Source organism: Camelus dromedarius, chromosome 35, assembly GCF_036321535.1.
Source record: "Camelus dromedarius isolate mCamDro1 chromosome 35, mCamDro1.pat, whole genome shotgun sequence".
NCBI lineage: Eukaryota > Metazoa > Chordata > Mammalia > Artiodactyla > Camelidae > Camelus > Camelus dromedarius.
In genome coordinates this window covers 12,687,400-12,710,961 of record NC_087470.1, presented here as the reverse complement: position 1 = coordinate 12,710,961, position 23,562 = coordinate 12,687,400, and the positions used below count along the sequence as shown (strand labels likewise).

At 38.1% G+C, this 23,562-nt stretch overlaps 1 long non-coding RNA gene across 22 annotated transcripts in view; it reads left to right on the top strand.

The window, feature by feature from the left end:
* Positions 1-533: 533 nt before the first annotated feature.
* Positions 534-23,562, top strand: part of LOC105085193 (uncharacterized) — a 54,561-nt gene continuing 31,532 nt past the window's right edge. For 2 of the 22 annotated variants that reach the window (XR_010379091.1, XR_010379075.1), the window contains exons 1-7: positions 536-690; positions 2,330-2,604; positions 3,908-4,117; positions 4,477-4,641; positions 5,415-5,700; positions 8,260-8,374; positions 13,320-13,454. This is a non-coding gene — a long non-coding RNA (uncharacterized LOC105085193). The other 20 variants (XR_010379085.1, XR_010379081.1, XR_010379089.1 and 17 more) reach the window with 15 other exon arrangements.

Sequence of the window (23,562 nt, the reverse complement as noted above, 5' to 3'; positions counted from 1 at the left end):
TATGGTTAATGCCAGGTTATCTTAATGTTTGAGTACCTGGGTTTCATGGCTTCTTGTACCGCCTGTGTGGCCTATGGTTCCCACTTTTCTGTCTCCCGTTAGACTTTTTCACTCCAACTCTGGACTCTTAACAATCTTCTGCTGATTTGGCATCTTCACTTGGAACTCTGATATCTTAAAACCAACATGTGTAAAAACTGAGCCCTTGGTCCTCCTACCCCCCAAACTGGTTCTTCCTGCAGCCTCCCCCATTCAGTTAGTGGCAACTTAATCCTTCCAGCTGCTTGGGTCAAAAATCTTGGAGTTATTCTGACTTTCACTGACATACCCCATGAATTCTGTCAATAGATCTGGTTTAACACTGCCTTTAAAACATATCCAGAACCCAGCCACTTCTCACCATGGCTCCTGCCTCCACTGCTTCTTCCCTGCCCTGAGCCACTGTCCTCTCCTCCTGCACAGCCCTTCTCAGTGGCTTCCCTCCTTTCATCTCTGATCCATTTGGACTATTCTCACCCGGCAGTCAAGTGAGCCTTGAAAACCTGTTAGATTGTGTCGTCCTTCTGCAGTGCCTCCCCATTTCACTCCGGGTAAAAGCCACAGTCCTTACAACGTCCTCCAAGGCCGTACAGGATCTGCAGTGACCCTTCTCCGCAGCTCCAGCCGTGCCCCCATTCTGGAACATGCAAGGTGCGCGCTGGTTTTGGTGATGGTTATTCCATCCGCCTGGGACTTCTCACCTCCTAGTCCTAGTCCTAACCTCAGTCCTCAGTGTGGCCTGCTCTGGTATTTAATACAACATCACCCTCATCCCATGCCCTCAACTCTATTTACCTTGCCCTTTTTTTCTTTTTTCCATGGTTCCTCTTTCCTAACATGCCACCTCCTCTGCTGCTCTGTTGTGTGAATTGTCATCTCCACCCCCCACCCCAGCTAGACTCCAACCAGGCTCCGTGAGGGCAGGACTTTTGTTTTGTTTTTTGATCTATTCCAAGTGCCTAGACTAGTCCTGGGTACACAGTAGGCAGTCAAAAATTATTTGCTGAATAAATTAAAAGGCTATTTTAAAAATGAATCATCCTTTCAGGAACGGGTGAGGAAAGGAAGCTGCATGAAGGAAAATGATGCAGTAAATAATGGTATTTGCCTGTTGTACTTTTTGTGATTATATATGTGTTTTAGTCTTAATTTGGTATCCCAGGTTCTTAATTTAATAGCTGTATTAAGGTGTAATTTAAAGGCCATAAGATTCACACATTATAATTGTATAAGTCAGCCATTTTAGCTATTTCTAGAGTTGTGCAACAGTGTCCTCAAAAAGTCCCCTTGTGTCCATCCATATGCAGTTCCCCCTCCCCTCAGTGGCACCTTGATTTTATTTGTTTTTGTTTTTTTGACAATCACATCTCAAAAATGATAATTTACACAGCAGTACTAATATAGCTTTGCACATTTAGAAATAACACACTTAAATATGAAATCAGCGGTCATTGCTGAATGTAGGTAGCAGTATTAGACATTGGTGAGAAGAATGGACTTGAGTGTCAGACTGGCTGCGGTGTTACCCAGCTCCACCATTTACCAAGTTACCAAAATTATTTTCTGCCTCAAGCTCTTTATCTGTTATATTGGGGTAATAATAGCAGCTTACAGAGTTGTTGTGAGGATTAAGCAAAAAGGGAAACAAAATTTAGTATAGTGGCCAGCTTATGTTATTACCTAAAAAATAGTCTTGCAGGTAGAGAGCAAAATTCAAATCAGTTTCTAAAGTATGTGTAAAATATGATGTAGTTCCTGCCTGGTTTGCAAACATGTATGCCTACTGCAGAATGTAAAAGCAGGCTAATTTCCAGCAGAAAAGATCTTTTCTCAGCATTTCTTTCAAAGGTAGTTGCAAAATCATTTTTACTAAATTTTCGGTGCCCATTCCTGAGAGATCTTTGACACCAGGGAGGTAATTATCTACTTTTTGTTAAAATCATGCTGACCATCAGAAAGTGTTCTGAATTATATTTTAGCCTTTATGTTGGGAAATACTGTGAGACATCTTCTAAATTAATGGGGGAGGGGCATTCACTGTAGCTCTTGTAGCCTGATAAGCCTGCACTAAATTATCTTTTTTTAACTTTTAATTAAAGTAATTAATTTTTTGCAGGGGGTGGTAATTAATTTTTATTTATTTATTTTATTTTTAGAAGAAGTACTGGGGATTGAACCCAGGCCCTTGTGCATGCTAAGAATATGATCTTTCACTTGAGCTATACCCTCCCCCATAAATTATCTTTAATAATGTCTTTTTCTCTGTTTTGTTACTTTCTTTTATGTACAGATGCACAAAGCAGGGTCATCAGAAGCCTAATTCCAAAGAAGATAATAGTGAAAAGCATTGCACAGTGACAGTGAATCCTTGGCATATGAAGAAATATTGTAAAGTCCTGAATGAATTAAGAAGAAATTGTTACATTAACATACACGTAACCATGGCTCTCTTACCTTTATTTTTCACTTTATAATGAAGACACTCCCCACCGGTCAAGGTTGCTTTGCTTGATATAGGGAATATCTAAAGCCTTTTCTGCAAGATTTTTAAATAAGTAAGAGCAGGTAATTTATCAGAAGTGTGAATGGTGTAATCTGCTCTGTCTAGTATGGTAGCCACCAGCCACATGTGGTTATTGTGAATTGAGATGTTTTATAAGTGGAAAATATGTAATAGATTTTCAAGACTTTGTACAACAAAAGTAATGTAAAATATTTATTAATAAGTTTTAAAAGTGTTAATCACACTTTTGAAATGATAGTATATTGGATATTTTGGGATAAAATAATTATTACTGGAATTAATTTCACTTGTTCCTTTTTATTTTCTAAATGGGATTACTGGAAAATTGTGACTTGCACTATGTTTCTGTTGACAGTGCTGGCTTCTAAATTATTGCAAATAATATGAAAAGAAAACTTTGATTAAAAATTTTGTAATTGAGTAGTTGATTTACATCATAGTAGTTTCAGGTGTACAACACAGAGGCTCAACATTTTTATAGATTATATTCCATTTAAAGTCACCAGAAAATAATGGGTATATTTCTCTGTGCTGTATGATACAGCCCTGTAATCTATCCATTTTATATGTAGTACTTTTTACCTCTCAATCCCCTACCCCCTTCCTGCCTCCCCTCTCTTCCTTCTCCCCATTGGTAACCACCAGTGTGTTCTGTGTACCTGTGAGTATATTTCTGTTTTATTATAGTCATTTATTTGTTTTATTCTTTAGATATACATATAATACATAGAATATTTGTTTTTCTTTCTCTGACTTATTTCACTTAGCATAATACCCTGTAGGTCCATCCATGTTATTGCAAATGGCATTATTTTATCTTTTATGGATGAGCAGTATTCCATTTTGTGTGTGTGTGCGTGTGTATATATGTGTGTGTATATATATATGTATATATACATATATATTTATAATATACCACACCTTCATTATCCAGTCATCTGTCAGTGAACATTTGGGTTGTTTCAGTGTCTTGGCTATTGTAAATAGTGCTGCTGTGAACATTGTTGTGCATGTGTCTTTCTGAATTATATTTTTCTCCAGACATATACCCATGAATGGGATGGCTGGATCACACGGAAGTCTATTTTTAGTTTTTTAAGGAGCCTCTCTACTGTCCTCCATAGTGGCTGCACCAATTTACATTCCCACCAACCGAGTAGGAGGGTTCCTTTTTCTCTTAAAAGGTCAAAAATTCTCTACATTTATTTACTTTCCTTACAGTTTAGGACACAATTTGGCAAAAGCCAGATAGAATTTAATAGCAGTTAATACATTATTTTTTTTTAAATGGCCATGCATTATGGATAGATATGTTATTGATGAGTTGGTTCTCTTTTTTTGTAGATGCAGAAGTTTTTATGCTTCACAGACATTTCAGTCTTGCAGAGAGAAAAATTTCTTTGCATTTTGCTGAACTTGTCCGGGTGCCTTAATCGAATTTTGTCCAGGCCTGCAGAGGTGAATACGCATCCAAACCTGAACCATTTGAATGTCTGCAAGATTTTAAGAGTCTAGAATGTCAGATCTGGACTATAACTCTGGTGAATGACATCAGTAAGTGGACTCAAGAAAACTCCATTTGAGTGCAAAACTTTTCATAAGCCATAAAAGGCTTTGAAATTGTGGCAAAGCCAGAGACTTTTGGGCACCACATATGGCCACAAACACATGGGGACAACCACAGGCCTTCTGGAGTGCCAAGGTAATTCCATGTGAGGAGTCCAGCACTCACAGGAATCCAACAAGTCCCTGCCAGCCAGAGCACCTTCATTGCTACTGTGCTGTTTTGAGCAAATTTCTTTTCATCAGATTCAAATTGGTTTGTTGTTACTTTTTTTGCATAAAAAAATCAAACAACTTCTTGTTCCCTTGGTGAAAGTAAAAGCCTAACATTTTCTGATTTCTTTTGATAGAGAAAACATGAGGCTAGGAATCTAACCTCATCTGTGATGGTCTGCAGCTGGGAGCAGCCAGATCAGTGTCAGTCCCTTTGCAGCCATTGGTTGGGAGCCTGCATGTTCCCTGGAATGATATTTGAAATATGTCACCCTAGCCGTGTCTTCGCTGTGGGCTGGGAGGTGAGTCAGTCAGAATCTGCATTATGGAATGTATGTTTCAGATCCAAAGCTAGGAGATCTTTTTTAATAGCTAGAGAATGTACTCATAAATATATCTATTAATGTATTTATGCAAGAACTTTTTAAAGATTTTTTTATTATAAAAATCTACTCCCAATATTGAAAATGAAAGAACAGTGACATTAAAAATCATCTGTACCTTAATTATACATAAAGAATCTTAAAATCCTTCTAAACTTTTTTTTGTTCAAATGCAGATATTTTTCCCTTCCAAAAAGGAAAATTATTATTTCACTTTTTTTTGCTTTTTCCTTTTATTATATATTCCATATCAATAAATATAGTTCTTTTAAATCCCTTTTAATGGCTGTTTAACACTATATTGAACAGCTATGTAAATAGTCCTAGGTTTCAGAAATTTAAAAATTTGTCATTACAATACCACTGCAAGGAATATTTTGGTGTTTCTATTTTTAGTTACTAATTTGGACTAAAAATTAAAAAGTTTGCTTTTCTTCACCAAAAACATTGGTTATTTTATGAATGGACTGTAAGGATTTTAAATAACTTTTCAGTAATTTCAAAAAAAATTATCTTTAAGGCAAAAATGTATGATGGTTTGCAAATCTATTTTTATTATATCTTCACTTTTACCAGTGTCATATGTGTGTGTGTTTGCACAAGTGCTTTAACTACCAGCAACATAAGAAAAATCTGTGTACTAAAAATGTGAAAATAGTTTCGTCATTTGTGTTTTCATTCTCCCAGTATAGGTTTTGGATGACAAGCTTGTATGCAAAAGTACACACCCTGTGGGAGGTGCTCTGTACATACGCTGAGATACTGCACATAAAATTGCCTCTGAAGCCTAATGATCTGAAAACCCGGTCCTCAGCCTTTGATAATTTCAGCTGTTTTATGAAAGTCCTCCAAGTGGATGAAAGTATCATCAAGCCGGAGCAAGAGTTTTTCATTTCCCTATTTGAGAAGAGCTGCGTGAATGACTTTTATATTCAGGATAGAGATACATTCTTCAATCCAGCCTCCAGAAGCCGCATTGTAAGTCTAAACCGAGTTTAGCTGCTGTCTTGGGGGTGATTTAGAACCTGCTGTTCAATTATCAGTGATTCGGTTTTGTTGGTTTGGTTTGGTTTTTAAAAGCTGCCCATAAAAAGGAAAAAAAGAGAAAGAAAAGAAATATGCCTACAGATTCCTGTTAGGATAGTAAACAGTGGCTGGTTAGTTACCCTGTATAAACCACACACTCTCTTAGAATCGTTTTAGGTTTACTTCATCCTTTCTCAGATCCAGTATCAAGTAAGGGATAGTGTTAAAAAAATTTCGGGATTAACATGCTTGTGAGCTCCGGGATCTGCAAGGCAGCTTTCCCTCCCCATGGTGTAAGTCAAATGGCAGAAATGAAATAAAGCACCTCATGTCTCCTCCGGTGTTAACAGGAAAAGGGTAAACTTCTTGACCTTGTTTCTTCCTGGGTAAAATGAAGATAATATATCAGGAGGCGAGAAGCTCACTTAGGGCAGGATCCATGTTGTCTTGTTCACTGCTAAATCCCAGGCACCGGGAAGGCTGAGTTTAATGAGTGAATGAATGAACTGTAGTTCCCCCAGAGTTACCATGTGGGGCGGTGCGGATTAGCAGCTAAGAGCATAGACTCTAGAGGGGAGGGTACAGCTCAAGTGATGTGGTGCATGCTTAGCACGCATAAGGTCCTGGGTTCAGCCCCCAACCCCTCCTCTAAAATAGAGAAATAACCCTAATTACCTCCCCATACCCCACCAGAATTACCTTATTATCTCCCCGCCACCAAAAAAAAAAAAAAAAAAAAAAAAAAGCCAAGAGTGTAGACTCAGGCTGGAACACCTGTGCTGGTTTCTCACTGTTGACCTTGTAAAAGTCATTTAGCCTCTGTGTTTATCAAGTTCCTCATCAATAAAATGGGTAAAATAATAATACCCACCTCGTAGAGTTGCTATGGGGATTAATGAATATGTGTCAATGTTAGAACAGCCCTGGCTAATAGTAAGTACTATGCGTCTGTCAGCTCTCTTCATTATTACTGACAGATGTTATTATCAACCAAAGAAGCATTAGTTCTTTGTAAGGGAAATGCATGTTAGACCATTTCATTTATCATTTTCTGTAATTCAGGCTTTTTCCCTCTGAAATACCATTTTCTGTCTGTGCACTAGAAAGCCACTGGGCTTTCCAGATTTCATCTGTCTGGGTCCTTGTCATGATGGCAATACTGCAGAGTGCTGAGATTTTTTAGGGACTCCGTCTGAGATGACAGCAACCCCTCAAATTCAGGAGCACTTCTCTAACTGATAACATCTTGCATGAAGTGAAGTTTTTAAATGTAACAGCTTCAGATGCTTAATGATGCCATAAGTGCAAGGATGTTATATCTAAGCTCTTTAAATAAATCCTGTCATTGAAATAAAGGAAATACTATATTATAGTGCTCTATGACTTTGTTATCTTCGCTATCCATTTATCTGACTCTCTAAGACCAAAGAAAGCAAAGACTGAGATTGATCGTTACTACTGTGTGGTACATCTATTTGTGGGTGAAGACAATACTGAAATGCACTGTTTAAGATATTAAAATGGACACTAAACAGCTGCTTGATGCACATGCATGAACAGAACAGGGAGCTGGGTGCAGGGAGCAGACACTGAGCTTCCTGGATCAGAGACCCAGCATAGCAGTCCATCCCAGGAGTCCACATGTTTTATATTTATGCCCCAGCAAAATTAGCAGTGAGAGTCTGAAATGAACTTTGGGGACACTGGCAAACAGCTGTCATGATTACTAATGTGGGACACCAAGATTCTACAGTGTTATTTGGCATCTGTGCACAACCAGTTCTTTTCCATTAAAGCTAGTTGTAATTGCTGGTTCCACATCCAGGCTGAGCAATCATCTCATGTGGTGTTTGGGAGGGAGGTAAGTGGAGTCAGGACCCATGTTAAGGCTGGGTGGGTAATAATCTGGTTCTAGTACAGGAGAAAGGAAAGTAGGTCAGGTGGGAAGGAGAATGACTGGATTTAAATTTTGTTTCTTGAGTAAGCTAAATATATAACATCATGTCAAGTTTCTTTGTTGTTTATATTCCATGTGCTGTCACCGAATAATCACTGAATTGTGGGGAAAAAAAAGCGTGGGTTTTAGAATTGACCCTGCTCCTAACCAGCCAGAGTCCAGGTTCCTCTGGGTGTCCAAGGAGGGTGCTGGACTGTCAGGTGTCCCTCCACTGCAGAAGTTTGGGCACTTGGGTGGCCTAGTTTTTTTGCTGTGGAAGACTGGCCCTGCTCTAGGACATTAAGCATCTGCAAGGCTCTCACCAGGTACCCACGGTGGCCCCAGGACTGTAACATCCAAGCGTTCCTTTCCACCCACGTTTGCAAATGACCCTCAAGGGGTTAGTATTAATCCTGGGTGAGAATTATGAAAAATTATATGGTACCTCCATTCCTCCTGGCAAGGGAGGGCCCCTTATTTACAAATGACCACGAAGTGTTAGCACCACAATTTATCAATAGAACATGTGAACACGTTGTGACAGTGACGCTCACCTGTTTGCTTCTGCTTCCCAGTGCAACTTCAGCCTCCATCAGGGGACCTCAGCTGCCCCAGCGAACAGGGCCTTCTGTACAGGGAATGGGCTCCTCCTCGAAGCGTAGACAAGAAACAGCCCTTAGATCTCCTCAGGTGAGCTGCTGGGGAGAGCACTGCAGTGGGAATGGCTCAGGGTTGCCCTCATGGCTTCTGAGTGTGACAGTCCTCCAAGAGTGTTACCAACCAGGAAGCTCACAGGAGCTCTGAGCTTTGTTGCCCCAAGTTTTTACTGGAGGCTTTATTACAAAGACATGATTTATTGGGTCACTACCGACATGGCTAACCCAAACCCTAACTGTAACTCAAACCTTTCCTTAGCCCTAACCGTTGAGCCCCTTCCTCTCCTGGTGGTCACTCACTTGTCACAAAGCTCAAAGCCCCACTCCTCCAATCACATGGTTGGTGCCTCTGGCTGGCCAGTCCCCATCCTGAGTCATCTCATGAGCACAAGCCATCCAAGGGTCCACTATGAATAGCAAAGACACTCCCATCTTGGGAAATTTCAAGGCTTTATGGGTTGCCGTCCAGGAACTGGGACCAAAGACCTACCAAATTCTTCATCAAACAGGAGTAAATGTTAGATTTCACTTAAATTATAAAATAAGAGAGAAATTCTCACTGCTTAGCTGTATCTGATGTTCGACACCGTTTCACTACACCACGTGACTGTAATGTAGTTCTCGGCATGTTTCTTCTCAGAGCACCAGTGCCGGCTGCTCCCCGGGAGCTTATGCTGTTTGGGCAAGGCTGCTGGGGGGAGGGAGGCCAAGGACAACCGAGGAAACAAAAATAATCGGGCAAATAAGGAAACAATGCCAGATTGAAATGAAGGAAATAACAGTGTTGAGATGGGAGACTTGGGGGGAAGTGAGTCAAGAAAGCTATCTTTGAGTAGGTGACATGTGAGCTGAGATGGTAATAAGGAGGCTGGACTTTGAGGATCTGGGAAAAGTCACCCCAGGAATAGAGGCAGCTTGTCCATTGGCCCCGAGGCACAAATGTGCTCAGCAGGTTTGAGGAGATACTGGAGCCAGCGCTGGTGAGTGATGAGACGCGAGGTTTAGAAGGGCATCAGGAGCACGGAAAGGAGTGTAGACTCTAAGTGCAGTGAGAAGCATTCATGATAGTTTAAGCACTAAAGTAATTTTCTCTCACTCACATTTTGTAAAGATAATGTGGAGAATGAATTGCAGGGACCCAGGAAGCAGGGAGGCCGCGTAGGAGGCTCTTGGAATGGGCCAGATGAGAGATGGTGGGAGCCAGGGAGGAATGCGTTTGGGGAGTGGGGCTGACAGGATGCAGTTATGGGCTGGCTGTGAATGGTGAGAAGAGGAGGGTCAAGGTAGCCCCAGGTCTGCCTGGAGCCAGGTGCCTGTTGTTTCTAATCTCAGTGCCCCATTCAGATGCCCACCTACTTGGGCAAAACTCTTAACCTTCCAAGTGAGGGTTTTAAAACACGGAAGTCTTTTTGTTTGTTTCATATTTTATGGAAAGATTCAACATGTACAGAAGTAGAGAGAACAGCACAGCCAGCCTGCCTGTATCAGTCACCCAGCTCCAGAATTATCAACTCAGAGTCACTGTTGTTGCATCTTTCATCGCCACCTCCTCCCCTCCCCCACCACGGGGTCATTTTGAAGACAATCCTACATAGCTTAACCTTTCAATAGTGAAATGACAAGGTCTCTTTCAAATACAATTGGAATATTCCTTTTTTTCTTTAGGGTTACAAAATAATTCCCTGATTGTCACAAAAATACACTTTGAAGCAGTTTTGGGGTTGAAATCAGGATCCAGACTAAGTTCACACATTGCAGCTCGCATATCTCTCAAGTGGGTTCTAATCTATAATTTTCCTGTTTCTCATTTTCCTTGAAATTGCTGAGGGGTTTCTCTATTTCCTGTTTGGTTGATTTCATTCTCCCCTGTGGTTAGTCTTATTTCTCCATCCTATGTATTGGCTTTAGCTAAGTGATTTGATCCTCCCCTAAAAGCTTGATCAGACTGAGGTTCAACTTTGTGCAAGAATACTTGTTATGTGAAGTTTTGTACTCCTGTCAGAAGGTATATAATGTCCAGTTGACTCTCTTTTTTGTGATGACAGCAGCCAATAATGATTGTCACCTGGGATCATTATTTCATAAAGGATTTTATTTCATGTGGTCATCCTCTAATTTCCTCCCTCAGTTATCAGCAGGATCACAGTCATGAAGAGGCACTTTCTCATTAACCCACGTTATCCTGTAGAACACAGTTTTAAAAGAGGATGTTTGTACATATGTAAATATTTAAAGTTGGTACATTTTTCTTTTCTTTTTAATTTTTTTTCTAATGGAGGTACTGAAGATTGAATCTAGGACCTTATGCATGCTGAGCCCACACTCTGCCACTGAGTGTACCCCATCCCCCTTGAGGTTCATATTTATATGATGTTTTCCTTCTGTTATTTTTGTTTTATGTCATACAGTATTTGATGGCAGGGCAATGGGTTTGATGGCTTTTTAATCATTCTTTATGGGCTTTTGGGATTTGTGTGTGTGTTTGTGTTTGTAAAGAAAACAATTTTCCCACTATTTTAAGTATGTTTTGCTAAGGAAATTATGTTGATCTGTTCCCTGCTCCTGGTCCATGTGTTCCCTTTGTTGCTTCCCACTAGTGGCCCCTTGAGCTCTGTGACAAGACTCTCATGTCGTTAATCCTGGTTGAAGGAGATCTGGAGAGATTTATTCAAGGAGATGAAATTTGTAGACAATGTATTGGAAAGTACTGAGAAAAGTTTTCATTAGAAGGCCTGGGGTTGAATTGTTAAGTGCACAAAAATCTGAGCTATGAACCACCAAGACAATTATTAACTCCAGGAAAAACAAAGTAGGGAAGAAAAATGTAAGCCAAGCAGACAACTTGCTACAGCTGAGAACAGTCTGAACCGAGTCCTAATAATGTAAAGCAAGGATACTGAGCTGATCAAAATTATAATGTAATTGTATCAAAAGTTTGGAAGAATGAAGGTTTGGGTGTGTAGATGAGATGGGGTTTGAAGGAGGGCTTAATCGTCATTTTCCAAAATAGAAAGTTAAATAGGTGATACATAAAGCTGAAAAAGTCAGTAGGCTGTGTTACAAGGATATTAATCAGAGACAGGGAGTAATTAGAGTCAGCAGTAGGAGGTGAACGTGGTTGCTTCTGGCCAGGAAGTTGGGCGGTTTTTGGGAACTGCTCCTTTTTACAATCGGTGTTCGAGAACTGTTTGACTCTTTAATGAATGTATGATATAACTTTGATAAAAAGAAATCAAAGCTGAATTTTGAAAAATTGATTTTAAGAATTGGGGTGTTTCTGACAGAGGTAGATAACAATCAGACTAAACTACATTTGAAGGGATCCTCATTATTTCTAGACTTTCAGCAAGGACTAGGAGGCAGACATCTTTTTAAGGTTCAAAAATTCTTTCTGACCTTCTTGCCGACATGTAAACTTTGGAAGTAATGAACACCCCGTCACTGTAAATATGCAGGCAGAGGCTGCCTGACCAGCTCTCTAACTGTAACAGGGTGTGTTTACCACTGGCCAGTTGGAGCAGGCAACTTCTAACATTCATCCAGTTTTGAATGTGGCATTTTCAGGATGGATAGTTGATAAGAATGTATTACAAAAAGCTTAACAAGAAAGAGTCCAAGGCATCTCAAACCCATTGCCAGGGTTTTCTCTGCCAGACACCATCCTGAGCCTGCCATCCTTGAACCAGGCCACAAAGCCCAGTCACATGAGAATGAACACACTTTGTCCCTCCTGTCTGACTTGGCATCGGACTCAGCCCTTTTCCCCATGGAATGGTCCACGCCCAGGTCTCTGACGATGGAGCTGGTCTCACAGCAGCCCTGTGAGCACTGGTCCAGCCCAAGGGGTTTCCTGCGTGAAGTTTCCCAGGACTGCAGGCTGTTCTCAGAGCTGAGTCCCCCCTAGGCTAAGCCCACGGAGCTCATCTCAGCTCCAGACTGAGCCGGAAGCCTCAGAGAGAACTCAGAGCTGAGGAAATCCACTGGTTTTACCCAGCACTGCCGAGTCCGCAGTGCGTCAGCTGAGGGAAGTATCAGCGACAGCAAGACACACCTGAGCCGCCGCCTCATTGTTCCGCCTCATCCCTAAACCCTCTGTGTCTGCCTGTCTGTGTCTGTCTCCCTTTCAGGACCAGCCTGGCACCGCTTCATGCCCTTCCTCCTTCCTTCTAATCTTGTCTCCCTGGCCTGTTCCATCTACTCCAGATTAACTGAGTAACATTGAAGGGTTTTTAAAACCTAGGAACAGCCGACGTGCTAGGTACAAAGAATACAGGGCAGTACCTTCCTCAGTCACATCCCTCCTGCCTTCTCCCATTCCCACAATGAATTTTATACATATTTTGTCAGAGAGACATTGCACTCCCAGTTGTTATCATTATCAGCCATTTCCTTATTACCTGTGGTTTACGATGCATTTGCTCCAGGGACGTTCCTGAGATAAGGCAGGAGCAGATGACTGAGCCAGTTGTTGATGTCCACTTGTGCCAAGCCTGTTAAGAATGATCTTTGGGGGGATTTTTTGAATGTGCCAGACTGTCCAGTGAGTGGTGATGATCCCCTGCATCTGCTCCGGAGTCAGCCTCGTCCCCTCCTTTGCTCTGTTCTCATTTATCTCTCTTCAGCAAGTGAACCAGTGATCTGTACTTCCATGATACGTAAAATACTTCTTGTTTCACGGTAGAATTTGAGGGCTGCTATGAAAACAAATATGTTTTAAGTGTGAATTGAGTCAGAGGTTTAAACTTAAAGCCCCCTTGATTTAGAATCAGAAATTAATATGATGGAGGGAGGGTATAGCTCAGTGTTAGATTGCATGCCTAGCATGCATGAGGTCCTGGGTTCAATCCCCAATGCCTCCATTTAAAAACAAATAAATAAATATGCCCCCCCAAAAAACAAATAAAAAAGGAATTAAAATGAGGATGAAGCTACAGAGTGATTATGTGTGTCTTCTGAAACTACCTTCTGTCTTTCTGCAGGAAATTCTATGGAGAGAATGTCGGAATCTACTTTGCTTGGCTGGGCTATTACACTCAGATGCTCCTCCTGGCAGGAGTCGTGGGGGTGACTTGCTTTCTGTATGGATATTTTAATCAAAATAACTGTACATGGAGGTAACTTCTCTTTATTCCTTGTTATGGTGCTTACTTAACTTAGAATGACTTTCTCCAGGAGCATCCGTGTTGCTGCAAATGTCCCTGTATTGTCAGTTTTTATGGCCGAGTAGTAGTCCATTGTATAAGTATACCACTTCTTTAGCCAGTCATCCATTGATGGGCATTTAGGCTGTCTCCATATCTTGGCTATTGTAAATAGTGCTGCTATGAACATTGGGGTGCAGCTGTCATCCTGAAGTAGGGTTCCTTCAGGATATATGCCCAGGAGTGGGATTCCTGAGTCATATGGCAAGTCTATTCCTAGTCTTATGAGGAAACTCAATACTGTTTTCCACAGTGGCTGCACCAAACTGCATTCCCACCAGAAGTGTAGGAGGTTCCCCTTTCTCCACAGCCTCTCTAGCATTTGTTATTTGTGGATTTTTGAATGATGGCCATTCTGACTGGTTTGAGGTGATACCTCGTTGTAGTTTTGATTTGCATTTCTCTGATAATTAGTGATATTGAGCACTTTTTCATGTGCTCATTGATCATTTGTATGTCTTCCTTGGGGAATTGCTTGTTTAGGTCTTCTGCCCATTTTTGGATTGGGTTATTTGGTTGTTTCTTATTAAGTCATATGAATTGCTTATATATTCTGGAGACCAAGCCTTTGTCAGTTTCATTTGCAAAAATGTTCTCCCATTCTGTAGGTTGTCTTTTTGTTTTACTTATGGTGTCCTTTTCTGTGCAGAAGCTTGTAAGTTTCATTAGGTCCCGTTTGTTTATTGCTTTTATTTCTATTGCTTGTGTAGACTGCCCTAGGGGAACATTTCTGAGATGTATGTCAGATATTTTGCCTGTATTTTCTTCTAAGAGGTTTATTGTATCTTATCTTATCTTTATATTGCTGAAGAGGCTGTCTTTATTCCATTGTATATTCTTGCCTCCTTTGTCGATGATTAGTTGACCAAAAGTTTGTGGGTTCATTTCTGGGCTCTCTACTCTGTTCCATTGGTCTATATGTCTGTTTTTGTACCAATACCATGCTGTCATGATGAATGTAACTCTATAGTATTGTCTCAAGTCTGGGAGAGTTATTCCTCCAGCCTCTTTCTTTTTTTCTTCAGTAATGCCCTGGAAATTCTATGTCTTTGATGGTTCCATATAAATTTTATTGTGATTTGTTGTAGTTCTATGAAATATGTCCAGGGTAATTTGATAGGGATTGCATTAAATCTGTAGATTACCTTGGGCAGTGTGAACATTTTAACAATATTGATTCTCGCAATCCAAGAGCATGGGATACCTTTCCATTTTTTAAAGTCTTCTTTAATTTCCTTCATCAATGGTTTATAATTTTCTGTGTATAATTCTCTCACCTCTGTGGTTAGATTTATTCCAAGATATTTTATTATTTTGGGTACTATTTTAAAGGGGATTGTTTCTTTACTTTCTTTTTCTGTTGATTCATCATTAGTGTAAAGAAATGCAACTGATTTTTGAACATTAATCTTGTAACCTGCTACCTTGCTAAATTCTTCCATCAGCTTTAGTAGTTTTTGTGAGGACCTTTTAGAGTTTTCTATATATAGTATCGTGTCATCTGCATATAGTGACACTTTTACCTCTTCTTTTCCTATTTAGACCCCTTTTACTTCTCTTACTTGCCTGATTGCTTTGGCCAGGACTTCCAAGACTATGTTGAATAGGAGTGGTGATAGTGGGCATCCTTGTCTTGTCCCAGATTTTAGTGGGAAGCTTTTGAGTTTTTCACCATTGAGTGCTATGCTGGCTGTAGGTTTGTCATATATAGCTTTTATGATGTTGAGATATGTTCCCGCAATACCCACTTGGGTGAGAATTTTTATCTTAAATGGGTGTTGAATTTTATCAAAAGCTTTTCTACATCTATTGAAATGATCATGTGGTTATTGTCCTTTCTCTTGTTGATGTGAAGTATGATATTGATTGATTTGCATATGTTGAACCACCCTTTTGCCCTGAGATGAACCCCATTTGAGCATGATGTATAATCTTTTTTATGTGCTGTTGGATTCTGTTTGTTAGTATTTTGGTAAGGACTTTTTGCATCTGTGTTCATCAGTGATATTGGTCTGTAATTCTCCTTTTTGGTGGTGTCTTTGTCTGGTTTTGGTATCAGGGCGATGGTGGCTTCATACAATGAGTGGGAATATTCCTTCTTTTCAATCTTCTGGAAGAGTTTGAGAAGGACTGGTATGATTTCTTCTTTGTATGTGTGGTAGAATTCCCTGGTGAAGCTGTCCAGTCCTGGACTTTTATTTGCAGGGAGGTTTTTTTTTATTGTTAATTCGATTTCATTTCTAGTGATCTGTTTGTTCAAGTGGTCAGTTTCTTCTTAATTCAGTCTTGGTGGACTGTATGTTTCCAGAAACTTGTCCGTCTCCTCTAGCTTATCCATTTTTTTCCATGTAGTTTTTCATGATATTCTCATATGATATTGTGTATTTCTATGTTATTTGTTGTAATTTCTCCATTTTCCTTTCTTATTTTGCAAATTTGTGCTCCCTCATTTTTCTTCTTTTTGAGTTTTGCCAGAAGTTTGTCGATTTTATTCACTCTTTCAAAAATCTAGCTTTTGATTTGATTGATTATTTTCTTTATTTTTTTTAATCTCTATTTTATTTATTTCCTCCCTGATCTTTATTATTTCCTTCCTTCTTCTGAATTTTGGGTGTTTCTGCTCTTCTGTTTCTAGTTCTTTTAACTGGTGGGTTAGATTGTTTATTTGATATTGTTCTTCTGTTTTGAGGAAGGCCTGTATCGCCCTAAACTTTCCTCTTAGCACTGCTTTTGCTGCGTCCCATAAGTTTTGTGTGGTTGTGTTTTCATTTTCATTTGTCTCAAGGTATTCTTTAATTTCAACTTTAATTTCATCACTGACCCATTGGTTTTTTAATAGCATGTTGTTTAATCTCTATGCTTTCCTTTTATTTTCTCCTTTGTTTCTCTGTAGTTGATTTCTAGTTTCAATGGCATTGTGGTCAGTAAAGATGCTTGAGATAATTTCTATCTTCTTAAAATTGTTGAGGCTTCTTTTGTGACCAAGTACTTGATCAATCCTAGAAAATGTTCCATGCGGACTTGAAAAGAATGTATATCCTATTTTGGGGGTTTGTAATGCTCTGAAAATATCCACTAAATCTAATTTTTCTATTGTATCATTTAATTTCTCTGATGCCTTATTTATTTTCTGTCTGGAAGATCTGTCTAGTGATGTTAATGTGGTGTTAAAATTTCTGACAATGATTGTATTCCCATCAATTTCCCCCTTTATCTCTGTTAGTAGTAGTTTTATGTACTTAGGTGCTCATGTTGGGTGCATATACATTAATGATTGTAATATCCTCATCGTGTATTGCTCCTTTAATCATTTTAAAATGTCTTTATTTATCTTTCTTTATGGCCCTTGTTTTAAAGTCTATTTTGTCTGAAATCAGTATTGCTACACCTGCTTTTTTGGTGTTTCCATTTGCATGGATTATCCTTTTCTGTCCATTCACTCTCAATCTATATGCGTCCTTCTCCCTAAAGTGTGTCTCTTGTATGCAGTGTATTGAAGGTTCTTGCTTTATTATCCAGTCTGCCACTCTGTCTTGTGACTGGAGCATTTAGTCCATTAACATTTACAGTAATTAATGATAGATGAGTGTTTATTGCTATTTTGAACTTATTTTTGCAGTTGATTTGGTATTTCTTCTTTGTTCCTTTCTTCTTCCTTTTGTGGTATGGTTATTTTCCTTTATATTATCTTGGATTGTATTTAGTATTTGTGACTCACTTGTAAGTTTTTGGCTTGTGATTACACTGTTTTGTAAGTCTGTTAACCAATTACTGCAACTGTGTGTACTAAACAGATAGTAATGTAATCTCAAACCCATCCTACCGACATGAAAACATTTAAAAAATTGAAGAAGAAAAAATTACTCTATATTTTCTTGCTTCCCTCTCCCACTCAATGATTTAGATGTCTTCTTTTACAATTTCATGTTTATTCTATTTGTAATTCATGGTAGTTATCACCTTTCCATTTATGAGTTCTCATTTCTGTAGCATCCTGCTTCTTTTCTATTTAGAGTTGACCTTTCAATATTTCTTTTAGCATGGGTTTAATGTTGCTAAAGTCTTTTAGTTTTTGCTTCTCTGTGAAATTCTTTATCTCTCCTTCTATGCTGAAGGATAGCCTTGCTGGAGAAAGTATCCTAGGCTGCATCTTTTTTTTCATTCAGGACTTTGAATTTATCTTGCCACTCCCTTCTGGCCTGTAGTGTTTCTGTACAGAAATCAGCTGAGAGCCTTCTCTTGTAACTCACTCTTTGTTTTTCTCTTGCTGCCTTTAGGATCATTTCTTTATCCTTCAGTCTGGCCATCTTGATTATGATATGTCTTGGTGTGTGTCTCTTTGGGCTCTTCCTGTTTGGGAACCTCTGAGCCTCCTGTACTTTTGTGTCTGATTCCTTCTTTAGGTTTGGGAAGTTTTCAGTCATGATTTCTTTAAATACCTTTGCCATCCCCTTTATTCTTTCTTCCCCTTCTGGAACCCCTATTATGCATAGATTGGCATGCTTTATATTATCCCATAGGTTCCTTATATTGTTTTCATTATTTTTTTTATTTGTTTTTCTCTAAGCTGTTCTGATTGGGTGCTTTCTGTTGTCCTGCCTTCTAGGTCACTTATTCATTCCTCTGCATTATCTAGCCTGCTTTGTACAGCCTTTAGGTCAGGTCTCATTTCAACCAATGAATTTACGAATTCTACTTGGCTCTTCTTTAGAGCTTCTATTTTGTTTTTGACATATTTTATGTCTGCAAACACTATCTGTTTTAGTTCCTTCAGTAATTTGATCACTTCTTTTTTGAAATCTTGATCTAGTAGGCCATCAATGTCTATTTCATTGATTGTGCTTTCAGGGGATTTCTCTTGCTCCTTTAATTGGGAATACATCCTCTGCTTCTTCATTCTGCTCATATCTCTCTGGCACTGTGGCTTAAGGAGTATTAGTTGTCTATTGTGGTCCTTAAAGGAGTTTATTTATTTAACTATCTAAAGCCTATGCAGGAATAAAGTTTAAAAACAAGAGAGAGAGAAAGAATTTTAAAAGAAAGGAGGAAAAGAATGTTTGAAAACAGTGTATAATCAATCATAGAAGAGCAAGTTGAAGCAGATTAGGAATCGAGTTGAGATGTCTTTTAAAAACCTTAATAAAAAGAAGAAAAATATCAAAATACAATATTTGAAACCTGTGAATAATCAATAACAGATCAAAACCAAGAGAATTAAAAATGAAATGAGAACTGTAAACGTATAGAACTGTTTAAAAAGGTAATAGAAAACAAAACAGATATAAATATTTAAAAAACAAAGATGTGTTCTCCTAGAGACTGTGTGCTCTTAATGGTTTTATTGAGAGGTCTTTGTGTCTTCACCCTGTTTCACGAACTCAGCTTGGTCTGTTGGCCCCCTCGTCTGTGCTGCTCACAGTGTCTGTCGGCAGGAAGAACGCACCCCTCCAACACTGGGTCAGGTGCTGCTCTCCTTCATGGTGGGCAGGTGGGTCTCTCCCCCTCCAGATGCCGCAGTCAGTGCTGTGCCAGTTGCTCCATAAGTGGGCTCAGCTTCAAGAATAACAGCTTTATGGAGATATAATTCACATATCATAAAATGCAGCCTTTGAAAGTGTGCATTAGGGTTTTAAGTACATTTCAGGGTTGTGTAGCCATCACCCCCAAAAGGAACCAGTACCCTTTAGTAAGTCATTCCTTAACCTTCCTTTCCCTTAGCCCCCAGCAACCACCACTCTACTTTCTGTCTCTACAGATTTGCCTGTTCTGGGCATTTCATACAAATAGAACCATACAGAATGCTGCCTTTGTTGATTGTCGTCTTTCATTTAGTGTGACGTTGTCAAGGCTCATCCATGGTGTAGCATACATCAGTACCCAAATTCCTTTTTGTGTTCAAATAATATGCCATTGTTATAAATACACCACATTGCTTTTCCATCCATCAGTTTATGATGAATAATTCTGCTATAAATGCTCATGGACAAGTTTTTGTGTGAACACATATTTTCAGTTCTCTTGAGGATATATCAAAAATGGAATTTCTGGGATGTATTCTACTTTTAACATTTTGAGGAATTACTAAAGTAGTTTTTAAAGTGACTGCACCATTTATATTTCCAGTAGTAATGTATGAGGAGTCCAGTTTCTCCATATCCTCATCAACACTTTTTATTACTGGGTTTATAGATACATATTTATATATCATATATCATACATATTTATATATCATATATCATATATACTTGTCATCCTAGTTGGTATGAAGTGGCATGTCATTGTGCTTTTGATTTCTGTTTCCCTAATGCCTACTGATGTTGAACATCTTTTTATGTGCTTATTTCCCATTTGTATGTCTTCTTTGGAGAAACATCTATTCAAATTCTTTGACCATTTTAATTGTATTTGTCTTTGTATTGTCACGTTTTAAGTCTTCTTTGTCTATTCTGGATAAAAGTCCCTTATCAGGGAAAATATTGGAAATATTTTCACCCATCCTGTGGATTGTCTGCTTACTTTCTTGATGAAGTCCTTTGAAGCACAGAAGTTTTTAATTTTACTGAAGTCCAGTTTACTTGATTTTTTTTTCTTTTGTTGTTTGTGCTTTTGGTGTCATATCTTAGAACTATTTGTAATCCAAAGTCCTGAAGATTTTCTCATTGTTCATTTTCTAAAAGTTTTATAGTTTCAGGTCTGTGATTTATTATGAGTTAATTTTCATAAATGGTTTTAAGATAAAAGTTCAGTTTTCTTTCTTTCCAGGTATATGTTCAGGTGTCCCAGCATCATTTTTGTAAAGATTATTTTTCCCCATTGGATTGTCATGGCATCTTTGTCAAAAATTAACTGGCTACGTGTAAGAGTTTGTTTATGGACTCTCAGTTCTTTTCTCTCAATCTGTCTGTCCTTTATGCAAGTACCGCACTGTATGGATTACAGTTTTGTTAGTGAGTTTTGAATTTGGAAACTTCAAAACTTTGTTCTTTTTCAAGATCGTTTTGACTATTCTGGGTATCTTGCATTTCCAGATTAGTTTTAGGATCAGCTTGTTCATTTCTGCCAAAAAGCCAGAGTTGCATTGAATCTATAGGTCATTTTGAGGACAGTTGCCATCCTAACAATAATAAGGCTTCTGATCCATGAACACAGAAGAGTTTTCTATTTATTTTAGGTCATTTTTAACTTCTAGTAGTATTTTAGTTTTCAATATACAAGTTTCAGACATTTTTCTCACTATTCCACATATTTTTCTTAGTATTCCTAAGTATTTTATTCTTTTTGATGCTATTGTAAATGAAAATGGTTCCTTCATATTATTTTTAGATTATTCACTACTGTTGTATAGAAATATAATTACTTTTTTATATATTGATTTGTGTCTTACAATTTTGGTCAGACTGGGTTATTAATTCTAATAGTTTTTTTTTTCTTTTCTCTCTTTTTTTTTTGTTGATTCCTTGTTATTTCAATATATAATATCATGTCATCTGGAATTGAAATAGTTTTCTTTCTTTCTTTCTAATCTAGAGGCTTTATTTTCTTTGTCTGGTTGCTTTGAGTAGAACCTCTAGTACAATGTTGATTTTGGGAGGAAATAATTCAGTCTTTCACCATTATGTATGATCTTTGCTCCAGGTTTTTCATAGATGTTGTCTGTCAAGCTGAGGAAGTTCTCTTCTATTCCTAGTTTTTATCCATTATTCTATTAATATGGTGTATTACATGAATTGACTTTTGTATGTTGAAGTGCCTTTGCATACCTGGATACATCCCACTTAATTGTGGTCTATTTTATATGTTACTGGATTGGATTTGCTTGTATTCTGTTGGGGACTTTTGCATTTATATTCATAAGAGATAGTCTGTAGATTTCTTGTGATGCCTTTGTCTGGTTTTGGTATCAGTGTGATACTAGTCTCATTGAATGAATTGGGAAGTGTGCCCACCTCTTTCTTTTAGACGAGTTTGTGAAGCATTGTTTATTTTTGTTTGTTTTTGTTTTTGTTTTTTCTTTAAGTAGTTGATGGAATTCACCAGCAAAGCCATACGGGCCTAGCATTTCCTTCTGGGAATGTTTCGGATTACTATTTCCGTCACTACTTATTGTAGGATTATTTGAGTTTTCTATTTCTCCTTGAATTAGCTTCAGTCATTTATGTCCTTGTAGGGATTTATCCATTTCATCTAGATTATCTCATTTATTGGCTATATAAGTACTCATGGTATTCCCTTATATTCCTTGTTATTTTTGTAAAGGCAGTAGTGCCATCCCTCCTTTCATTTCTCATTTTAGTAATTTGAATCTTCTCTCCTTTTTTCTTCAGTACTAGCTAAAAATTTGTCAATTTTGTTGATCTTTTCAAAGAACCAACTTTTCTTTTTGTTGAGTTTTCTCTGTTGTTCATCTATTCTCTATTCCAGTTATTTCTGCCTTTAGTATTTTGATTAGAATGTTTAATTCATTTACATTAATGTAATTTCTTATCAGGTTGAAGTTACATCTGCTATCTGCTTTCTATATGTCTTTTTTTCCCCATTCCTCTATTACTACACATTTTGTACAAGGTAGGCATTTTCAAGTGTGCCATTTTAATTTGTTGTTTATTTTATCTTTTTCCTCTTCTCCTCCTCCTCCTCTTCCTCCTCGTCCTTCTCCTCCATTGCCCTGGAGATTATAATTAACATCTTGTTTTAAAGCAATCTAGTTCACATGAATGCCAACTTAATTTCTATAGTACACAAAAACTTTGCTTTGGTATCAATCTTTTCCCTCCCCCTCCTCATGCTGTCACTGTCATACAAATTACACCTTTATGCATTTATAAGTGCATCTACACAGTTTCATAAGTATTGTTTTATGCAGTTGTCCTTTACCTCAAATAGAACAAATCATTTACATGTAATACTCTATTTATACTGTTTTATTTTTTCACTCATGTAGTAGTGCTCTTTATTTTTCAGGCGAGTGTCCTTTCATTTACAGCTGCTGGACTATCCTTAGTATTTCTTGTAGGCAGGCCTGCTAGCAATGGATTCTTTCAGATTTTGTTTTTGTAGGAGTGTCTTAATTTCTCCTTCAATTTTTTTGAAGAATCATTTTGCTGGCTATATAATACTTGGTGGCAGTCTTTTTCTTTTATCACTTTGACGATACCATCCCACTGCCTTCTGGTCTCCATGGTTTTTGATGTGAAATCAACTGTCTTACTGAGGAGCCTTTGAATATGTTGAGCCACTTTTCTCTTTCTGCTGTCAAGATTATTTGTTCTTGTCTTTTCACACACTGAGTCTGATGTGCCTATTTTAGATGTCTCTATGTTTATACCACGTGGAGTTTGTTGAGCTGCTGGGATGTACAAAGTAATGTTTTCATCAAATTTTGGAAGTTTTCAGCCATTATTTCTTTATATATTCTTTCTACCCCTTTTTTTCTCTCCTTCCTTCTGGCGCTCACATTATGTGTGTATTGCTATTGTTGATGGTGTCCCACCTATCTCTGACACAGTGTTCATTTTTTTTCATTCCTTTTTCTTTCTGTTCCACAGACTGGATAATCTCAATAGTTTTAAGTTAACTGACTATTTCTTCAACAAGTTCATATCTACAGAGAAACCTCTTATTGAATTTTTCATTTTAGTCATTATATTTGTATCTCTAGAATTTCTAGTTGGTTTTTAATATAAATTTTATCTATTGATATTCTCTGTACAATGAGATGTTCACATAATTTAATTCTTTAGGCATGGTTTCTGTTAGCTTTTTGAATATATGTGTAATTGCTTATTTATGTCTTTGTCTAGTAAGTCCAGTGTCTGGGCTTCCTCAGGGAGTTTCTATTGACTACTTTTTCCCTTGTGTTATGGCCAAACATTTCTGTTTCTTTGTACATCTTGTAATTTTCTGTTGAAAACTGGACATTTAAAATATTACAATGTGGCAGATCTGAAAGCCATATTTTCCTCATCTCCAGGGTTTATCATTGCTTTCATTGTCATTGCTGCTGCAGCTATTTATTTAGTTA